The sequence below is a fragment of the Poromitra crassiceps genome, assembly GCF_964638095.1.
Source record: "Poromitra crassiceps genome assembly, contig: HAP1_SCAFFOLD_1281, whole genome shotgun sequence".
In the NCBI taxonomy this organism is placed as follows: domain Eukaryota; kingdom Metazoa; phylum Chordata; class Actinopteri; order Beryciformes; family Melamphaidae; genus Poromitra; species Poromitra crassiceps.
In genome coordinates this window covers 15,578-35,477 of record NW_028151129.1, presented here as the reverse complement: position 1 = coordinate 35,477, position 19,900 = coordinate 15,578, and the positions used below count along the sequence as shown (strand labels likewise).

The 19,900-nt window shown below is 45.3% G+C and overlaps 1 long non-coding RNA gene across 1 annotated transcript; it reads left to right on the top strand.

The window, feature by feature from the left end:
* The first annotated feature begins 42 nt into the window (after positions 1-42).
* Positions 43-4,401, top strand: LOC310771805. The gene is made up of 7 exons (XR_014552461.1): positions 43-71; positions 209-250; positions 375-405; positions 499-557; positions 747-788; positions 932-991; positions 2,294-4,401. It is a non-coding gene; the product is annotated as an uncharacterized lncRNA (long non-coding RNA).
* The last annotated feature ends 15,499 nt before the right edge of the window (positions 4,402-19,900 follow it).

Genomic DNA, 19,900 nt, shown 5'->3' with positions numbered 1-19,900 from the left:
TTACAATGTATAGTAAACTAACCCTACATTTTCCAGTGACACTCCAGTGGAGCCTGCACAAACTGCACAAGGTAAAAAAATAAAAATAAATCTTTTATCTTTTAAGTTTAACACAAAACATGGAAGCTCATAATGGCAGAGGTTTTGGGGTATAGGCTACTTCGTCCAATGGAAAAAGATTTAATTTTAGAATTTCTAATTATTACAGATGTGAATGAGGAGCAACCGGACTATCAAAATGTCACAGATGGTAAGTAATACAATTACGTAATTAATTTAACACAGAAAATGATTTCAATTATTTTGCATTATATAATTACTCCATTATTACTAGAAATGCTCATTATAAACTGTAACCAATTGTGTTGATGCAGCTCAAATGGGGAGTTTTGAACCAACATACGTGTAAGTGTTTCAGATCCTGTGATAACCACATTTAAATCAATCAATAATAAATAAATAAATAAATAAATAATGCCTGTCTGTATTGTTTGGCAGAGCTCCTCTCGATCCGATCTCAGTCTATGAAAATATAAAGATTGAAGTAGAGAAAAACGGTGAGTATTTTTTTCTATTATTCGTACTCTGCTTCTGTGAAATGAGGTCGAATAAAACAGCAGAAAGAAGCAAAAAAATATTGATCAGCTATATTCCCACACACAACTCATCTTTGAAAACTGTGCTATTTGTAGCTATACTATTTTCCTTTTTAATTCATTATAAGAATCATGTAATTTCTTTTCTAGATGCTGATCCTAATCAGGTCTATGAGAACTTTACCAATAATGGTATGTTGAATTTTAGAGAATTTGTATTATCATTTGTTCTTCCAATTCAGTTAAGGTTATGTTTCACATCACTTCTGCCATGCCGATAAAAATTGTGGACAGAATTAACAGTTCTGCTTATTCAAACTGCTGTCACCAAATAGATGATGATGATGATTATGAGAACGTCGAATTCCTGGACCAAGTCAAGCAGGAAGAAGATGGTAAGTGCATAGCATTAGCCTAGCATCAGGGACGGGTATCCAATTCCAGACAGCTATGACCAAAAAAATCACAATCATGTACCAATATATTTCATCCTATACTGTTTTGGCTTAAGTTTAACATAAATTAACAATTAACAATCCTCCACCTGTCCTTTTTTAATATCATTTTTACCTTAACTTGGAATGGATTTTCTTCCCATCCCTGCAAATGGATGATAGCGCACCTATTTTTCAGATTTAAAAGTGACCGGAATTGGCTACTGTCCAGGGATACTAGAAATTAAGATAATCATGAGATATTTTTATATTCACAGATTTTTCATTTGGGGTTTATTTTTTATTAGGCTACCGGGATTTGACCTTTATTGACCACTCGAGTTAAACTTTCCTGACACCGTGATTATCCTAGAGGTCACAATAGGTCATTGTATACTGTGAGGTGAAGTTTAAAAAAAAGTCTCACTACAATGAAATGGCCACTAGGGTCTAACATCATCATACATGAATATAATTGGGCTATTTGAATCCACAAGAGTCTCAGCTTTCCAGTCATAGCCAATTTATGCAATTCCAAGACTGATTAGGGACGCCAGTATGCAGGAACTTTCAAATGTAATCGGCAAAAATAACACATTTATACTGCATGCAAAAACTGCATCCTTTTGCCAAAAACTTGGGATTAGCATAAAGTGGGCATGTCTGTAAAGGGGAGACTCATGTGGGTACCCATAGAACCCATTCTCATTCAGATTATTTTGAGGTGAGAGGTCAAGTCAAGCAACCCAAAAATATGGCCATGCCAGTTTTCCCTCACCCAAATTTAGGCTAACTTTGGAGCGTTATTTAGCCCTCTTCCCGGCAAGCTAGCATGACATGGTTGGTACCAATGGATGCCTTAAGGCTTAGGTCATCTAGTTTCAGAGGATAGCAGTATCTACCTTTAAAAATGACTCTGCTACAGCCTCTCAAAGACATAAGGTCGGCTGGCCTAGTGGCGTTTTACTCTGGGAACGCAATTCCCCTGTGACAACCCCCCCCCCCCCCCCTTTTTCCACCACTCTGACTAATAATGTCTATCAATTCAATTCAAAATACTTTATTAGTCCCTTGAGGGGCTAAGACCTACATTTTGGGAAATTAGATGTTGGATCTCTATACAGCGCAGAAGACTTAAAGTTTTCCTTTGAAATGATCTGTTAATCGTGTTGGCTCTTGTTAAATACATTTGAAGGAGCTCAGCAAGATGGAAATACAGCACATTGCACAGACAATAACTAAACATCCACCCATCTCTGACAGAGGAGCCAGACTATGTGAACGCCGAGGAGTCGATGCCTGATGCAGACACCATTGACAGCACTGTCCAGAGGATATGAGTGGAACGAGTTTACAAAACATTGCTTGTGCCAAACTGAAAGTAGGCTAGTAGTCAATTATGTACCTGCTATATGTGACAAAGACTATCTGGACAACTGTGGGTGAACATCGATGGTGCCATCTTGTGGTACAAAACGATATAACATTCACATGGATGGATTCACATGGATCCTTCTCTTGAGACTGCTGTGTCCAATTTACAGTCAGATTTTGCCGCTCTTCAGCATGAACTCATCAAGTCTAAGTTACTTCTGAATGGTGTGAAAACCAAGGCAATGTTATTTGCTCCGGGCAAGCCTATCATCTCGGCCATTTCGATTACCACCCTTGAAGGTATCCCCATTGAATTTGTTGAAACTTATAAATACCTAGGTATATGGCTTGACAAGAATCTCAACTTTAAATACCATATTGACATGTTAATTAGGAAACTCAAGTACACAGTGAGTTTCTTTTATAGATTAAAATCTTGCTTCTGTTTTTCTTCCCGTACAAAGCTGGTAACAGGTCTCTTTTTGTCTCAGCTTGCTGACACTGTTTACAGTTTTGCTTGTCAAACTGCACTGGCCAAGCTTGATCCTGCTGCTTTGAGATTCATTTCTAACTCTGCCTTTTGGACACATCATTGTACACTATATGCATCTGTTGGTTGGTCTTCGCTTGATATGTGCAGGATGCATCATTGGTATATTTTAATGTATAAGGCCATTTTAGGTAAGCTGCCTATGTACATTTGTTCTAAGTTTGTGACACTCACAATCTCAGATCCAGTGCCTGGGTCCGTTTTAAAGTGCAACGTGCTAGGACCGAGGCTGGAGGAAGAAGTTTGTTCTATTTTGGCCCCTGGTCGTGGAACGACCTTCAGGCCCGTCTTAAATTGGCCTATCTCATCTCTTTATCGAGTTTTAAACAAAACATTTCTGAAATACTCACCACTAACTGCTCTTGCCATGACGCATAGTTTGTTACTTTCAATTGTGTTTTTTAGTTAGTACTTTCCGCACTGATGTTTTGGCGCTTTATAGATTTAAATTGTTTTTTTATTGTATTGTTCTCCTGTTTGAGTAGATGGTATTCTTAGTCTGTACTTCTGTTTGTCTTGTTTGTTTTTACTTGTAATTGTATGTATTTGCTGATGATGTTGCTGCGTCTTGGCCAGGTCACCCTTGTAAAAGAGATCCTGTGTCTCAATGGGTCTTATCTGGTTAAATAAAGGTAAAAAAAAAAAAAAAAAAAAAAGTACTGTAGTGTAGATCAGTGGTTCTGTAATTTATTTATTTTTTGCTAAGTGACCCCACTTTGGTGTCAGAAAAGTCTAGTGACTCCAGACATTCAAAACACAGAGCTTTTTCTATGTTTTACTCATATAGGTTTTTCATGAATTGTACACGCAAACATTTAATCACAACCCTCCCTCCCCCCTGGAAGTCCAAAAGAAAAAATAAGGAAATAATAGCAACAATAATAACAATAATAGATACCACTCAATGTCTCGTTATAGGTGCTGGGTAGCTGGCTTTGGGCGTGGTCAGGGTGGGGTAAATCCCCCCTTTCTGCCCATTCAGCATAGTTAGCATTTACCTGCTAGCCTAGCCCAGACAGACAGGATCGGGGATTCAACCACCGCAGTAAACGCACATCTGAACAGACGTCTATGTACCTGCTCTAGAATCCCCAATCCAGTAGTGTAGAGCCACAGCACCGTCCTTGGGTGAGTCAGCCCATTGAGATATGTTTTTTTACTCCACTCGCGCGCCAGCCATAGTAACATTTTGTGCGCGTTCCCACACATAGACCAACTGTATCTATAATAGTAAATTTTAAAAAAGTGATAAAATGAAAATGAACATTCAGTTGTTTTAAATTGTGGTGTTTTTATAATAATAATAATAATAATAATAATAATAATAATTATAATTATTATTATTATTATTATTTGATTTGATTGATATTGATCAATTATTAGAAATTTCAGGTGACCCCATTTGAATTCCATGTGACCCTGGGGTCAACCCCAAGGTTGGGAAAGCCTGCAGATGCTTGGAATAAGTACTACTTAATAAAAACATACATTTTAAGAGTGGTAATTTTTTCATGTTTGATGGTGTAAATGCTTTGGAGGCCAATATGGAAAATAGAAGGGGGTAGGGAAAAGGGGCCGTAGCTACCGATAGGAAAGTCATAGAGTCGGGATTTGAGGGGTGAGTAGGGGCAGTGACTATAGGGAGATGTGGATGGTGGGAGTGGTGGAAAGGAACGGGGCAGGGCTAGGAAAAAGGGCCCGTAGCTTGGGATAGGAAGGTGGTAGAGCGTTTTGATTCGAGGGGTGTGTAGGGCGAGTGGTTAGGGGGATGTGAGTGGTGGGAAGGGGACAGGGGCTGGGGGAAAGGGGGTCTAGCTATAGGAAGGTCGTAGAGAGTCGGTATAGAGAGTCGGTATTCGGAAGGAAGAATCTGGATTCAAGGGGTGGATAGGGGGATGTGGGTGATGGGAGCGGGCCAATGAAGGGGCCGGGCTAGGGAAAATGGGCTAGGTTGTACAGTCGGTATTCGAGAGGTGGGTAGGGGGAGTGGCTAGGGGGATGTGAGTGGTGGGGGGTCAAGGGGTGGGGTTATGTAAAAGGGGCCGTAGCTACACTAGGGATAGGAAGGTAGGTGTGTGTGTGTGTGTGTGTGTGTGTGCGCGCGCGCGCGCGCACGCACACACACACACACACACAATGCAAAGGCTGGCTGGCTCCTGTTTTCACAATCAGAATCAGAAATACTTTAATGATCCCAAGGGGAAATTAGGTAACGTTGCAGTTGCTCACATTCAAGTAGGGAAGTTATAAGCATATAGAGGAATTATAAGAATAGAAATAAGACAATAAAATAAATATCAAAATACATAAAATAAAATGTAAATATCTAAATAATCCTACATTATTTCTCAAGTACTAGAAAGTAAGATATACATAATACAGCAGTGTGAATAGCGGTTATTATAATAGTAAAGTGCAATAAGTAAGTTGCAGTTGTAAGTTGCAGTTAATTATTGCACATTGGATTATTGCACAAATTGAAGTATTGAATAATTACTGCAAATTAAGTTATTGCACAAGTTGTGGTAGGTAAGATGTACATTACAAAATACAGTATGGGCTGTGAAGGGGGTAGGACTTGATAAGTATTAACTTCTACCTACTCCTTTTCGGGCATGATAAACAAACGTATTGATTGTGAATTTGGTGTATATTGTATATTGTATGCTGTGAATTCTAATTGACTATGATTGTTTTGCACTTCTTGCCTATATTTATTTTATTCTTTATCTTTGTTTTTGTTTTTCACCATGTTCGAAATAAAATCTAATCTAATAAAATCTAATCTAAGTTGCTGAGGGGTGAAATAAGTCAATGCTGAAGGCTTCTAACAGGCCAGAAATTCCATAATTAAAATGTGATCCTGCATATAAGAAGATAGATTTGGGGGTGGAGCAGAAACACTAATTGGACTCCTTTAGGACACTATGGACCCTAGGCAGAATGAGCAGTTGAGATTGTAGACAATTTTACATTTCTGTGCATTCTGTAAAAGTAGAAAATGCCAACATTTTATTCTGGGGATTGGGTTGATGTAGTCACTCTGAATACAATTTGCAGTCTGCTGGGAGGGAACAGAATAGACATCATGTATGCATCATTCCAGTGGGACTGAAGACTCTGGGCTCGGAAACAGCCTCATCAGCTGTAAAGTATATCAAATATATTGATTTTCATGTGGCTCAAATAGTTGCAGTACATCAGCTCTTGTTTTCCAGTTCTGCAGTTGACCAGAGAAGATCTTTTTTGGGTTCTTATAATAGCTTCTTCAGATGTTCCACCTCGTGGTATTTTTATCCTCTCTCCCTCCCCAAATGATTTAGTAGATAGATCATGTCTTGTCTGAAGGAAGGAGAATAAATCCTTTCAGAGGCATCTGAGTTTCACTTGTAAGCTCTGGATGTCAGAATGCAGTGACATGCTTCAGATGAGTATGGAAAAAGAAGTCCGCCCTCCCTCGGTTCGGCTCAACGGTGGGTGAATGGATTTTCAAGCTGTCTGTCAGAGGCCTCTTCTTCTTACCCCCATGCAGCTTTGGTTTCCACAGCATACCCGTGTTAAAGGAAACACAATTTCAAAGTAGCATACTTTATAGGAAACAAGTATGATTTTAGATGTCTGCTAGTTCACTGAGCTTATAGCCCTCCCAGTTTACTGACGAAACAACATGCACTGGATGGACTGCAGAATTACATTTAATATCTTGTTTGTGATCTTTTTGCAATGAATCAATTATATAGTGTAGTAACTTGATCAAATAATCACATTTAATCTTTTATTAAGACATTTTTATTCAGCGAAAATGTACATTATTAAATACCAGTTATCACTTGGAGTTAGCTCCTTTGTCAGAATTGGTCTGTAATACAACAATGCACTTTGATGATGATTCATTTTAGGGGCAGAATTATACTAAGCTTGTTTTCATAAATAGGTATGATAGGGAAAACATCACACCATATTAAAGCTCAGGAGAGCTGGAGGCTCTACATTTCATGAAATATTATTCAATGTCAGGCTGCACTCCTATGAAATGCACAAAACAAATTTGTTGATTTGATTATTAATATGAATGTCTATATTCTAAAAACAGCAACATACTGTATATCTGCCTGATTTCATGTTGCAGGCCCCCAAATACAAATGTCCCTGTACAAAATATTCAATAAACTATAGGTGCACTGTTACAATATACATGTGCAATAAATAGTGCAAAGGATTTAACGAAGTGTGCCTTCGTTATCACCGCATCCCCCCAAATCCATGTGACAACATGCCCCAACCAGGCATTCCTGACAAAGAGACCTTTTCTGAGCACATATTGACTAAACCATAGGTTATAGCTGACTATTGCTTTTGTGTTACAATGTATATTTCGTTTTTTCCTTTATAAGACCAAATTTAAGAAAAAACAAGATTTTCATTACTTCCATTATTTTCTTTGCTTTTAGGTTGAAAATTGTTTTTATGTCAGTGACTATTGAGATTGTTGTACAACATAAACATCTTATTAAAAAAATAAACTTTAATTGGATTCCCCCCCACCCCAAAATAAATCCACATGGGGCAACTTGATGATAGAATGATAACAGTGAAACTGTGATCAAAACAGTTATTTATAATTCACCAATTGTGCTGGGGACCCCCTGGAACCCCTAAACTGTAGGGTCCCTTTAGGGCCTAAAGGGACCCTCGGTGGTCCCCAGACCCCATGTTGAGAAACACTGATGTAATGCACCCAGCACTTTATTAATTTAATATATATTTTATATATTTGCACTAATTTGTAAGGGGAGAAAGCACAAGTTTTTCATTGTATTGAAAATTGCAGGTGCCCCCCTCCCTCCCTAATGACATGGCAATGATGAAGTTGAACTTGATATTAGGTCACTGACCCCTGGGCCCTGGGCACCTGCTGCTGCTGGAACAATATGTCTATACCTAAGAAGGTACAGCTTCCAGCCTGCAGGGGGCGATGCTTCCCCAGGTTCAAGTTCAAGTCTAAGAGAACATTAAACCTGAATGAGTTACACACAAGCGTTTAGACTGTAAGTTTTACACATAATTTACATAGTCAGATAGTTTGATAATAAAGCACAGTAGTTAGCCTAACTTTGTTTATGTTAGTTAGGTTAGGTTAGTTTGTATTGCATTTGCCTATCTAGCCTTAATTAATAGGGAAATGTATCTGGAAAAATATAATTCCAGTTTAAAATGTGTATTTTGCTCATACGACATTGCATGTAAACAGGCACACAGTGATACAGCATTGAATCTATTTGCTGTTATTAAGCTACATTCCTGTCCTAAGGTCAACTTTTATTGTGTAATTTGCTAGATGTCATATTCTGATGACTTTTATAGCACAAGTCTGAATCTAGCCTGAATTTAAACAAGTTGATAAAAGAGGAAAAATGCCCACTCACAACAAAAAAGAATAGAAAAAAGTCGAGAATGTTTATTTAACTGAAAAGCCATGAGCTGTATGACCAGCCCATACGGATCAAATAGCAGTAATAACGATATAAAACACCACGCATTATACTGTAACATCGGGCTTACTGTACCGCCCCGCTTCCAAGTGCAACGTCCATCCCGTGTTTTCACTGATAGAGCAGCAATCGCTTTCGCCGTTCAATATTCTATTAACAGGGCCGTGTTCACTATCAATAAATCCGCTCCGCGCCGTGCCGCGGTCGATAACCGGTCGCTGGGTCGATTGAATCCGCTCCGGGTTTTCCTCCCCCCTCCCTCCCTCCTTCCTGCTGAACTCCAGCCCCTCGCGCTCCCTCTATCAGCCTCAGTCCGTCTCAATATGTCTCAAGATGGCGGCCAATGTGGGATCGATGGTTCAATATTGGAGGCGCTTTGACTTCCAGCAGCTGCAGGTCAGTCAGCCCGTCTCCTTCGCTTCACACGCCGGCTTTCAGAGCCCACCTGCGGCCAGCTGGGCCGGCCCAGGCCGGGCTCTGGAGCGTGGAGCCTCTCTCTCCTCTCTCTCCTCTCTCTCTCCTCCTGCTCCCATTGATTAAAGCAGGCAGCGCCAGGCAGTGTGTGTGTGTGTGTGTGTGTGTGTGTGTGCCGCTGATCGGAAATTGATCCTCTTTGTTCAATTGAAATTGATCAGAAAACATGGCGGCGGCGGCGGCGGCAGGGGAAGCGGTCGCCATGGCAATTGAGACGTCAAAGAGCGAGGAGACAGAGTGCGTGATGCTGTGAAAAGTTTTGCTGTCACACAGTGTCCTCGGCGTGAGGCTGAGATGTTTGGCAGTTTGGTGGTTTGAGAGAAGAAGTCCCGTTAGTTGAGTTAGTTAGTTAGCTGTGTCTGTGGGGGTGGCGCTGCTGTGCCTTACATGCTGCTTCATCTCCTCACCTCTATAGTCTTTGATGTGATGTTTGAGGTGACATGCTACAAAACGTCAACTGCCTCTAAATAATAATTCGGCTATGTCATATTTTCTGTGTTGATTCAGAGGTTAAGTTTGGGCAGTTATGGCAATCACTTATTTTGAGTGTTGAATTGTGAGATAGGAAGCTTGAGCAATTCTAAGTTCCACATTTGAATTCCTCATCATAAATGTATGATTTGACACCAAGATCATCCATATCAGATTAGTCTAGACAACTTTATTGCAGTTACGCTTTCCACAGGCTGGCAGAATGTGGCCCCCAAAAAATTGCCATTTTCCCTCCCTCCAACATTCATGATGCCTCCGTATCCAATTATTTTTGGAATGCCTTTGACTGTAATTATTTATACGCCTTTATCACAAAATGCACAATTGTTGCTTAACTGCCCCACTAAGTGACTTTGAGGTGGCTAGGCTCTGTTCTGTGTACTGTGAATGAACTGGAGTGGCTGCTGATGATTATCAACTTGCTATCAACTTGCTGTTATGTGTTTAGGGTATTTGTAGGCTGTAGTGTTTATGTGTTCATGCATTTTTCTTCTTTTTTGTAATGTGGATTCATTTTCTGGTTATGATGATTTTATTCTTTCCTGTGACATCAATCTGCCAAAGACACAACACATAAAAATGAGCTTATGGCTAAATCTCACATATTGATTTTTAGATGTTATAATTAATATGCCCTGTCCCTATTTAAATCAACCCATCTTACAAATTTATAATAACAAACATGTTGCTTTGCCTTTCCAGAGCTGCAGTGGTTTGCTTTGTATTTAGCTTATGATGTAAAGTGAATAATGCTCTGGTGTGCTGCCTGCTACTAACCGCTGGCGCCTGCATGTGAAAGTATGGCTTGTTTGAACAGCAGCTAGAGGGGGTGGTGTAATGTAGAGTTGAAGGCTGGAGGGGGGTGGTGTAATGTAGAGTTGAAGGCTGGAGGGGGGTGGTGTAATGTAGAGTTGAAGGCTGGAGGGGGTGGTGTAATGTAGAGTTGAAGGCTGGAGGGGTGGTGTAATGTAGAGTTGAAGGCTGGAGGGGTGGTGTAATGTAGAGTTGAAGGCTGGAGGGGCTGGTGTAATGTAGAGTTGAAGGCTGGAGGGGGTGGTGTAATGTAGAGTTGAAGGCTGGAGGGGGTGGTGTAATGTAGAGTTGAAGGCTGGAGGGGGTGGTGTAATGTAGAGTTGAAGGCTGGAGGGGTGGTGTAATGTAGAGTTGAAGGCTGGAGGGGCTGGTGTAATGTAGAGTTGAAGGCTGGAGGGGCTGGTGTAATGTAGAGTTGAAGGCTGGAGGGGGGTGGTGTAATGTAGAGTTGAAGGCTGGGGGGGGTGGTGTAATGTAGAGTTGAAGGCTGGAGGGGGTGGTGTAATGTAGAGTTGAAGGCTGGAGGGGGTGGTGTAATGTAGAGTTGAAGGCTGGAGGGGGGTGGTGTAATGTAGAGTTGAAGGCTGGAGGGGGTGGTGTAATGTAGAGTTGAAGGCTGGAGGGGGTGGTGTAATGTAGAGTTGAAGGCTGGAGAGGGGTGGTGTAATGTAGAGTTGAAGGCTGGAGGGGGTGGTGTAATGTAGAGTTGAAGGCTGGAGGGGGTGGTGTAATGTAGAGTTGAAGGCTGGAGGGGTGGTGTAATGTAGAGTTGAAGGCTGGAGGGGGTGGTGTAATGTAGAGTTGAAGGCTGGAGGGGGTGGTGTAATGTAGAGTTGAAGGCTGGAGGGGGTGGTGTAATGTAGAGTTGAAGGCTGGAGGGGGTGGTGTAATGTAGAGTTGAAGGCTGGAGGGGGGTGGTGTAATGTAGAGTTGAAGGCTGGAGGGGGTGGTGTAATGTAGAGTTGAAGGCTGGAGGGGGTGGTGTAATGTAGAGTTGAAGGCTGGAGGGGGGTGGTGTAATGTAGAGTTGAAGGCTGGAGGGGTGGTGTAATGTAGAGTTGAAGGCTGGAGGGGGTGGTGTAATGTAGAGTTGAAGGCTGGAGGGGTGGTGTAATGTAGAGTTGAAGGCTGGAGGGGGTGGTGTAATGTAGAGTTGAAGGCTGGAGGGGTGGTGTAATGTAGAGTTGAAGGCTGGAGGGGGTGGTGTAATGTAGAGTTGAAGGCTGGAGGGGGGTGGTGTAATGTAGAGTTGAAGGCTGGAGGGGGTGGTGTAATGTAGAGTTGAAGGCTGGAGGGGTGGTGTAATGTAGAGTTGAAGGCTGGAGGGGGGTGGTGTAATGTAGAGTTGAAGGCTGGAGGGGGTGGTGTAATGTAGAGTTGAAGGCTGGAGGGGCTGGTGTAATGTAGAGTTGAAGGCTGGAGGGGGTGGTGTAATGTAGAGTTGAAGGCTGGAGGGGTGGTGTAATGTAGAGTTGAAGGCTGGAGGGGTGGTGTAATGTAGAGTTGAAGGCTGGAGGGGTGGTGTAATGTAGAGTTGAAGGCTGGAGGGGCTGGTGTAATGTAGGTGGTGTAATGTAGAGTTGAAGTAGCCATGTTTTAACTGCGTGCTTGCAGTTTAGTATGCAGGTCACCGTGTGTTTGATTTGTGTTTATGAGCCAGATGGAATCAGCTGCCAGGCTGGAAAAGACCTCAGACAAGCTGCTCACTTTTCACTTCTAACAAGACAGACTGGCTGTTATAACGAAACACTTTCTAGGTGTTTCTATTCCTGTAGCCGTCGTTTATGTAGCTACAGCAGCTATAAAGGACTGTTTGAGCTTGGGCACGGTGTGCTTCGATAGCCCGAGCAACGTTTCAGTGTTCTTTGCATTTGTGAGTCATCAGCTTCAGTGAAGGGAAAAGCACTAAGGCAGGTCACAGAGCACTAAGGCAGGTCACAGAGCACTAAGGCAGGTCAGAGAGCACTAAGGCAGGTCACAGAGCACTAAGGCAGGTCAGAGCACTAAGGCAGGTCACAGAGCACTAAGGCAGGTCACAGAGCACTAAGGCAGGTCAGAGAGCACTAAGGCAGGTCAGAGCACTAAGGCAGGTCACAGAGCACTAAGGCAGGTCACAGAGCACTAAGGCAGGTCACAGAGCACTAAGGCAGGTCACAGAGCACTAAAGCAGGTCAGAGAGCACTAAGGCAGGTCACAGAGCACTAAGGCAGGTCAGAGAGCACTAAGGCAGGTCACAGAGCACTAAGGCAGGTCAGAGAGCACTAAGGCACGTCAGAGAGCACTAAGGCAGGTCACAGAGCACTAAGGCAGGTCACAGAGCACTAAGGCAGGTCAGAGAGCACTAAGGCAGGTCACAGAGCACTAAGGCAGGTCAGAGAGCACTAAGGCAGGTCAGAGAGCACTAAGGCAGGTCACAGAGCACTAAGGCAGGTCACAGTGCACTAAGGCAGGTCAGAGAGCACTAAGGCAGGTCACAGTGCACTAAGGCAGGTCAGAGAGCACTAAGGCAGGTCACAGTGCACTAAGGCAGGTCAGAGAGCACTAAGGCAGGTCAGAGAGCACTAAGGCAGGTCACAGAGCACTAAGGCAGGTCACAGAGCACTAAGGCAGGTCACAGAGCACTAAGGCAGGTCACAGAGCACTAAGGCAGGTCAGAGCACTAAGGCAGGTCACAGAGCACTAAGGCAGGTCACAGAGCACTAAGGCAGGTCACAGAGCACTAAGGCAGGTCAGAGCACTAAGGCAGGTCACAGAGCACTAAGGCAGGTCACAGAGCACTAAGGCAGGTCACAGAGCACTAAGGCAGGTCAGAGCACTAAGGCAGGTCACAGAGCACTAAGGCAGGTCAGAGAGCACTAAGGCAGGTCAGAGAGCACTAAGGCAGGTCAGAGAGCACTAAGGCAGGTCACAGAGCACTAAGGCAGGTCACAGAGCACTAAGGCATGTCACAGTGCACTAAGGCAGGTCACAGAGCACTAAGGCAGGTCACAGAGCACTAAGGCAGGTCACAGAGCACTAAGGCAGGTCAGAGCACTAAGGCAGGTCAGAGCACTAAGGCAGGTCAGAGAGCACTAAGGCAGGTCAGAGAGCACTAAGGCAGGTCAGAGAGCACTAAGGCAGGTCAGAGAGCACTAAGGCAGGTCAGAGAGCACTAAGGCAGGTCAGAGCACTAAGGCAGGTCAGAGAGCACTAAGGCAGGTCAGAGAGCACTAAGGCAGGTCACAGAGCACTAAGGCAGGTCAGAGAGCACTAAGGCAGGTCACAGAGCACTAAGGCAGGTCAGAGAGCACTAAGGCAGGTCAGAGAGCACTAAGGCAGGTCACAGAGCACTAAGGCAGGTCAGAGAGCACTAAGGCAGGTCACAGAGCACTAAGGCAGGTCACAGAGCACTAAGGCAGGTCAGAGAGCACTAAGGCAGGTCAGAGAGCACTAAGGCAGGTCACAGAGCACTAAGGCAGGTCACAGAGCACTAAGGCAGGTCACAGTGCACTAAGGCAGGTCAGAGAGCACTAAGGCAGGTCAGAGCACTAAGGCAGGTCACAGAGCACTAAGGCAGGTCACAGAGCACTAAGGCAGGTCAGAGAGCACTAAGGCAGGTCACAGAGCACTAAGGCAGGTCAGAGAGCACTAAGGCAGGTCAGAGAGCACTAAGGCAGGTCACAGAGCACTAAGGCAGGTCACAGAGCACTAAGGCAGGTCACAGAGCACTAAGGCAGGTCAGAGAGCACTAAGGCAGGTCACAGAGCACTAAGGCAGGTCAGAGAGCACTAAGGCAGGTCAGAGAGCACTAAGGCAGGTCAGAGAGCACTAAGGCAGGTCAGAGCACTAAGGCAGGTCAGAGAGCACTAAGGCAGGTCAGAGAGCACTAAGGCAGGTCAGAGAGCACTAAGGCAGGTCAGAACACTAAGGCAGGTCAGAGAGCACTAAGGCAGGTCAGAGAGCACTAAGGCAGGTCAGAGAGCACTAAGGCAGGTCAGAGAGCACTAAGGCAGGTCACAGAGCACTAAGGCAGGTCAGAGAGCACTAAGGCAGGTCAGAGAGCACTAAGGCAGGTCAGAGAGCACTAAGGCAGGTCACAGAGCACTAAGGCAGGTCAGAGAGCACTAAGGCAGGTCAGAGAGCACTAAGGCAGGTCACAGAGCACTAAGGCAGGTCACAGAGCACTAAGGCAGGTCAGAGCACTAAGGCAGGTCACAGAGCACTAAGGCAGGTCAGAGAGCACTAAGTCAGGTCAGAGAGCACTAAGGCAGGTCAGAGAGCACTAAGGCAGGTCAGAGAGCACTAAGGCAGGTCAGAGAGCACTAAGGCAGGTCAGAGCACTAAGGCAGGTCAGAGAGCACTAAGGCAGGTCACAGTGCACTAAGGCAGGTCACAGAGCACTAAGGCAGGTCACAGAGCACTAAGGCAGGTCAGAGCACTAAGGCAGGTCAGAGAGCACTAAGGCAGGTCACAGAGCACTAAGGCAGGTCAGAGAGCACTAAGGCAGGTCACAGAGCACTAAGGCAGGTCAGAGCACTAAGGCAGGTCAGAGAGCACTAAGGCAGGTCAGAGAGCACTAAGGCAGGTCACAGAGCACTAAGGCAGGTCAGAGAGCACTAAGGCAGGTCACAGAGCACTAAGGCAGGTCAGAGCACTAAGGCAGGTCACAGAGCACTAAGGCAGGTCACAGAGCACTAAGGCAGGTCAGAGAGCACTAAGGCAGGTCAGAGCACTAAGGCAGGTCACAGAGCACTAAGGCAGGTCAGAGAGCACTAAGGCAGGTCAGAGAGCACTAAGGCAGGTCAGAGAGCACTAAGGCAGGTCACAGTGCACTAAGGCAGGTCAGAGCACTAAGGCAGGTCAGAGAGCACTAAGGCAGGTCAGAGAGCACTAAGGCAGGTCACAGAGCACTAAGGCAGGTCAGAGAGCACTAAGGCAGGTCAGAGAGCACTAAGGCAGGTCAGAGAGCACTAAGGCAGGTCAGAGCACTAAGGCAGGTCAGAGAGCACTAAGGCAGGTCACAGTGCACTAAGGCAGGTCAGAGCACTAAGGCAGGTCAGAGAGCACTAAGGCAGGTCACAGAGCACTAAGGCAGGTCAGAGCACTAAGGCAGGTCAGAGAGCACTAAGGCAGGTCAGAGAGCACTAAGGCAGGTCACAGAGCACTAAGGCAGGTCAGAGCACTAAGGCAGGTCAGAGAGCACTAAGGCAGGTCAGAGAGCACTAAGGCAGGTCACAGAGCACTAAGGCAGGTCAGAGAGCACTAAGGCAGGTCACAGAGCACTAAGGCAGGTCAGAGAGCACAGCACTAAAGCAGGTCAGAGAGCACTAAGGCAGGTCAGAGCACTAAGGCAGGTCAGAGAGCACTAAGGCAGGTCACAGAGCACTAAGGCAGGTCAGAGAGCACTAAGGCAGGTCAGAGCACTAAGGCAGGTCAGAGAGCACTAAGGCAGGTCAGAGAGCACTAAGGCAGGTCAGAGAGCACTAAGGCAGGTCACAGAGCACTAAGGCAGGTCACAGTGCACTAAGGCAGGTCAGAGCACTAAGGCAGGTCAGAGAGCACTAAGGCAGGTCAGAGAGCACTAAGGCAGGTCACAGAGCACTAAGGCAGGTCAGAGAGCACTAAGGCAGGTCAGAGAGCACTAAGGCAGGTCAGAGCACTAAGGCAGGTCAGAGAGCACTAAGGCAGGTCACAGTGCACTAAGGCAGGTCAGAGCACTAAGGCAGGTCAGAGAGCACTAAGGCAGGTCACAGAGCACTAAGGCAGGTCAGAGCACTAAGGCAGGTCAGAGAGCACTAAGGCAGGTCAGAGAGCACTAAGGCAGGTCACAGAGCACTAAGGCAGGTCAGAGCACTAAGGCAGGTCAGAGAGCACTAAGGCAGGTCAGAGAGCACTAAGGCAGGTCACAGAGCACTAAGGCAGGTCAGAGAGCACTAAGGCAGGTCACAGAGCACTAAGGCAGGTCAGAGAGCACAGCACTAAAGCAGGTCAGAGAGCACTAAGGCAGGTCAGAGCACTAAGGCAGGTCAGAGAGCACTAAGGCAGGTCACAGAGCACTAAGGCAGGTCACAGAGCACTAAGGCAGGTCAGAGCACTAAGGCAGGTCACAGAGCACTAAGGCAGGTCACAGAGCACTAAGGCAGGTCACAGAGCACTAAGGCAGGTCAGAGCACTAAGGCAGGTCACAGAGCACTAAGGCAGGTCAGAGCACTAAGGCAGGTCAGAGAGCACTAAGGCAGGTCAGAGAGCACTAAGGCAGGTCACAGAGCACTAAGGCAGGTCACAGAGCACTAAGGCAGGTCACAGAGCACTAAGGCAGGTCAGAGCACTAAGGCAGGTCAGAGAGCACTAAGGCAGGTCACAGAGCACTAAGGCAGGTCACAGAGCACTAAGGCAGGTCAGAGCACTAAGGCAGGTCACAGAGCACTAAGGCAGGTCAGAGAGCACTAAGGCAGGTCACAGAGCACTAAGGCAGGTCAGAGAGCACTAAGGCAGGTCAGAGAGCACTAAGGCAGGTCAGAGAGCACTAAGGCAGGTCACAGAGCACTAAGGCAGGTCAGAGAGCACTAAGGCAGGTCAGAGAGCACTAAGGCAGGTCAGAGAGCACTAAGGCAGGTCACAGAGCACTAAGGCAGGTCAGAGAGCACTAAGGCAGGTCACAGAGCACTAAGGCAGGTCAGAGAGCACTAAGGCAGGTCACAGAGCACTAAGGCAGGTCACAGAGCACTAAGGCAGGTCAGAGAGCACTAAGGCAGGTCAGAGCACTAAGGCAGGTCAGAGAGCACTAAGGCAGGTCACAGTGCACTAAGGCAGGTCAGAGCACTAAGGCAGGTCAGAGAGCACTAAGGCAGGTCACAGAGCACTAAGGCAGGTCAGAGCACTAAGGCAGGTCAGAGAGCACTAAGGCAGGTCAGAGAGCACTAAGGCAGGTCACAGAGCACTAAGGCAGGTCAGAGCACTAAGGCAGGTCAGAGAGCACTAAGGCAGGTCAGAGAGCACTAAGGCAGGTCACAGAGCACTAAGGCAGGTCAGAGAGCACTAAGGCAGGTCACAGAGCACTAAGGCAGGTCAGAGAGCACAGCACTAAAGCAGGTCAGAGAGCACTAAGGCAGGTCAGAGCACTAAGGCAGGTCAGAGAGCACTAAGGCAGGTCACAGAGCACTAAGGCAGGTCACAGAGCACTAAGGCAGGTCAGAGCACTAAGGCAGGTCACAGAGCACTAAGGCAGGTCACAGAGCACTAAGGCAGGTCACAGAGCACTAAGGCAGGTCAGAGCACTAAGGCAGGTCACAGAGCACTAAGGCAGGTCAGAGCACTAAGGCAGGTCAGAGAGCACTAAGGCAGGTCAGAGAGCACTAAGGCAGGTCACAGAGCACTAAGGCAGGTCACAGAGCACTAAGGCAGGTCACAGAGCACTAAGGCAGGTCAGAGCACTAAGGCAGGTCAGAGAGCACTAAGGCAGGTCACAGAGCACTAAGGCAGGTCACAGAGCACTAAGGCAGGTCAGAGCACTAAGGCAGGTCACAGAGCACTAAGGCAGGTCAGAGAGCACTAAGGCAGGTCAGAGAGCACTAAGGCAGGTCAGAGAGCACTAAGGCAGGTCAGAGAGCACTAAGGCAGGTCACAGAGCACTAAGGCAGGTCAGAGAGCACTAAGGCAGGTCAGAGAGCACTAAGGCAGGTCAGAGAGCACTAAGGCAGGTCACAGAGCACTAAGGCAGGTCAGAGAGCACTAAGGCAGGTCACAGAGCACTAAGGCAGGTCAGAGAGCACTAAGGCAGGTCACAGAGCACTAAGGCAGGTCAGAGAGCACTAAGGCAGGTCAGAGAGCACTAAGGCAGGTCAGAGAGCACTAAGGCAGGTCACAGAGCACTAAGGCAGGTCACAGTGCACTAAGGCAGGTCACAGAGCACTAAGGCAGGTCAGAGAGCACTAAGGCAGGTCACAGAGCACTAAGGCAGGTCAGAGAGCACTAAGGCAGGTCACAGAGCACTAAGGCAGGTCACAGAGCACTAAGGCAGGTCAGAGAGCACTAAGGCAGGTCAGAGAGCACTAAGGCAGGTCACAGAGCACTAAGGCAGGTCAGAGAGCACTAAGGCAGGTCAGAGCACTAAGGCAGGTCAGAGAGCACTAAGGCAGGTCACAGAGCACTAAGGCAGGTCAGAGAGCACTAAGGCAGGTCAGAGAGCACTAAGGCAGGTCACAGAGCACTAAGGCAGGTCAGAGAGCACTAAGGCAGGTCAGAGAGCACTAAGGCAGGTCAGAGAGCACTAAGGCAGGTCAGAGAGCACTAAGGCAGGTCAGAGTCACAGAGTTGTTGGAATGTTCACTGCTCTAAAACTCTCTGGGATTGAATGTGCAATGTGTCCATTACGAGGAGAGGAGAGAGGTTCCTACCTTTTTGTTTTAACTGAAGTTTTTAACGGCCAAGTTTGAATTGCTTTAAAATACAATAAGCTAGGGCTGGGCAATATATTGATATTTTATCGATATCGTGATATGAGACTAGATATCGTCTTAGATTTTGGATATGGTAATATATATATACAGTATGGCAAGTGTTTTCTATTCCTGGTTTTAAAGGCTGCATTACACTAAAGTGATGTCATTTTCTGAACTTACAAGACTGTTCCAGCTGTTCCATTATTTACCTTTACCCACTTAGTTATTATATCAACATTACTGATGGTTATTTATCAAAAAATCTCATTGTGTAAATATTTTGTGAAAGCACCAGTAGTCATCCCTGCAGTATTGTCGCGATATTGAGGTATTTGGTTAAAAAAATATTGTGATATTTGATTTTGACCATATTGCCCAACCCTGGTTTTAATCAAAGTACTTGTGACATCTCACATGTGTCTCGACTTACAACTGAACATTTAGCCCACTTTGTACAAAATACGTAGATATATCGTGTATCGCCATTCAGCCTAAAAATCCCGATGTATGATTTTTGGTCCATATCACACAGCCCTACAATAAGCCAGGCTCGGATCATTCGCATCCCAAAAATGGATCTTAAATTAGCATTCCATTTATATTTTGTCTTATAAGGTTCTATGGGTCTAGCCAAATCAATATTATCACCCCTCAGATCTGTTGTAACCTGCTTATTATGTATTAAACATATTTAGGCTGAATTATATATGTTGAGAAGAGAATACATTCCAAGTTTGATATGATTACTTTAGAAGATGAAAAATAATGCGTAGGATTTTAAAACTACACTTTCTTCTTGTTAGACCACACCACATATTCCTTTAATTTGTTTCTGCGTTTCACTCCCCTCTTAGCTGGTAAAGAACTCAAATATTTAACTGAAAATTTGTGTGAATAGTTTGGGTCAAGTGAGATAACCTAACTTTAATGGATACATTCTCTTGCACATTTTAACCTACACTTATTGAGAATTAGTCAAGATTGACTGTTCAGTCTACCTATGATACTGTATCTAATGCCTAAGAGGAAGCTCCTTATAATAAAAGCTATAGTCTATATCAAAACTGATCTCTCTGTGCTCTGAAGAAAAGCCATGAAGGTCACATGCAAGTGTCTGAGAGTAAATGAATAGACTGCAAAATACCCCTATTCATCCTAACAAGCGATTATGTAGTATTGTCTTAAACTCTTATTTTTCTTAAATCTGATACAATCTGCCAGTGTTGTTCGGTAATTCCATTGATTTCCAATGAAA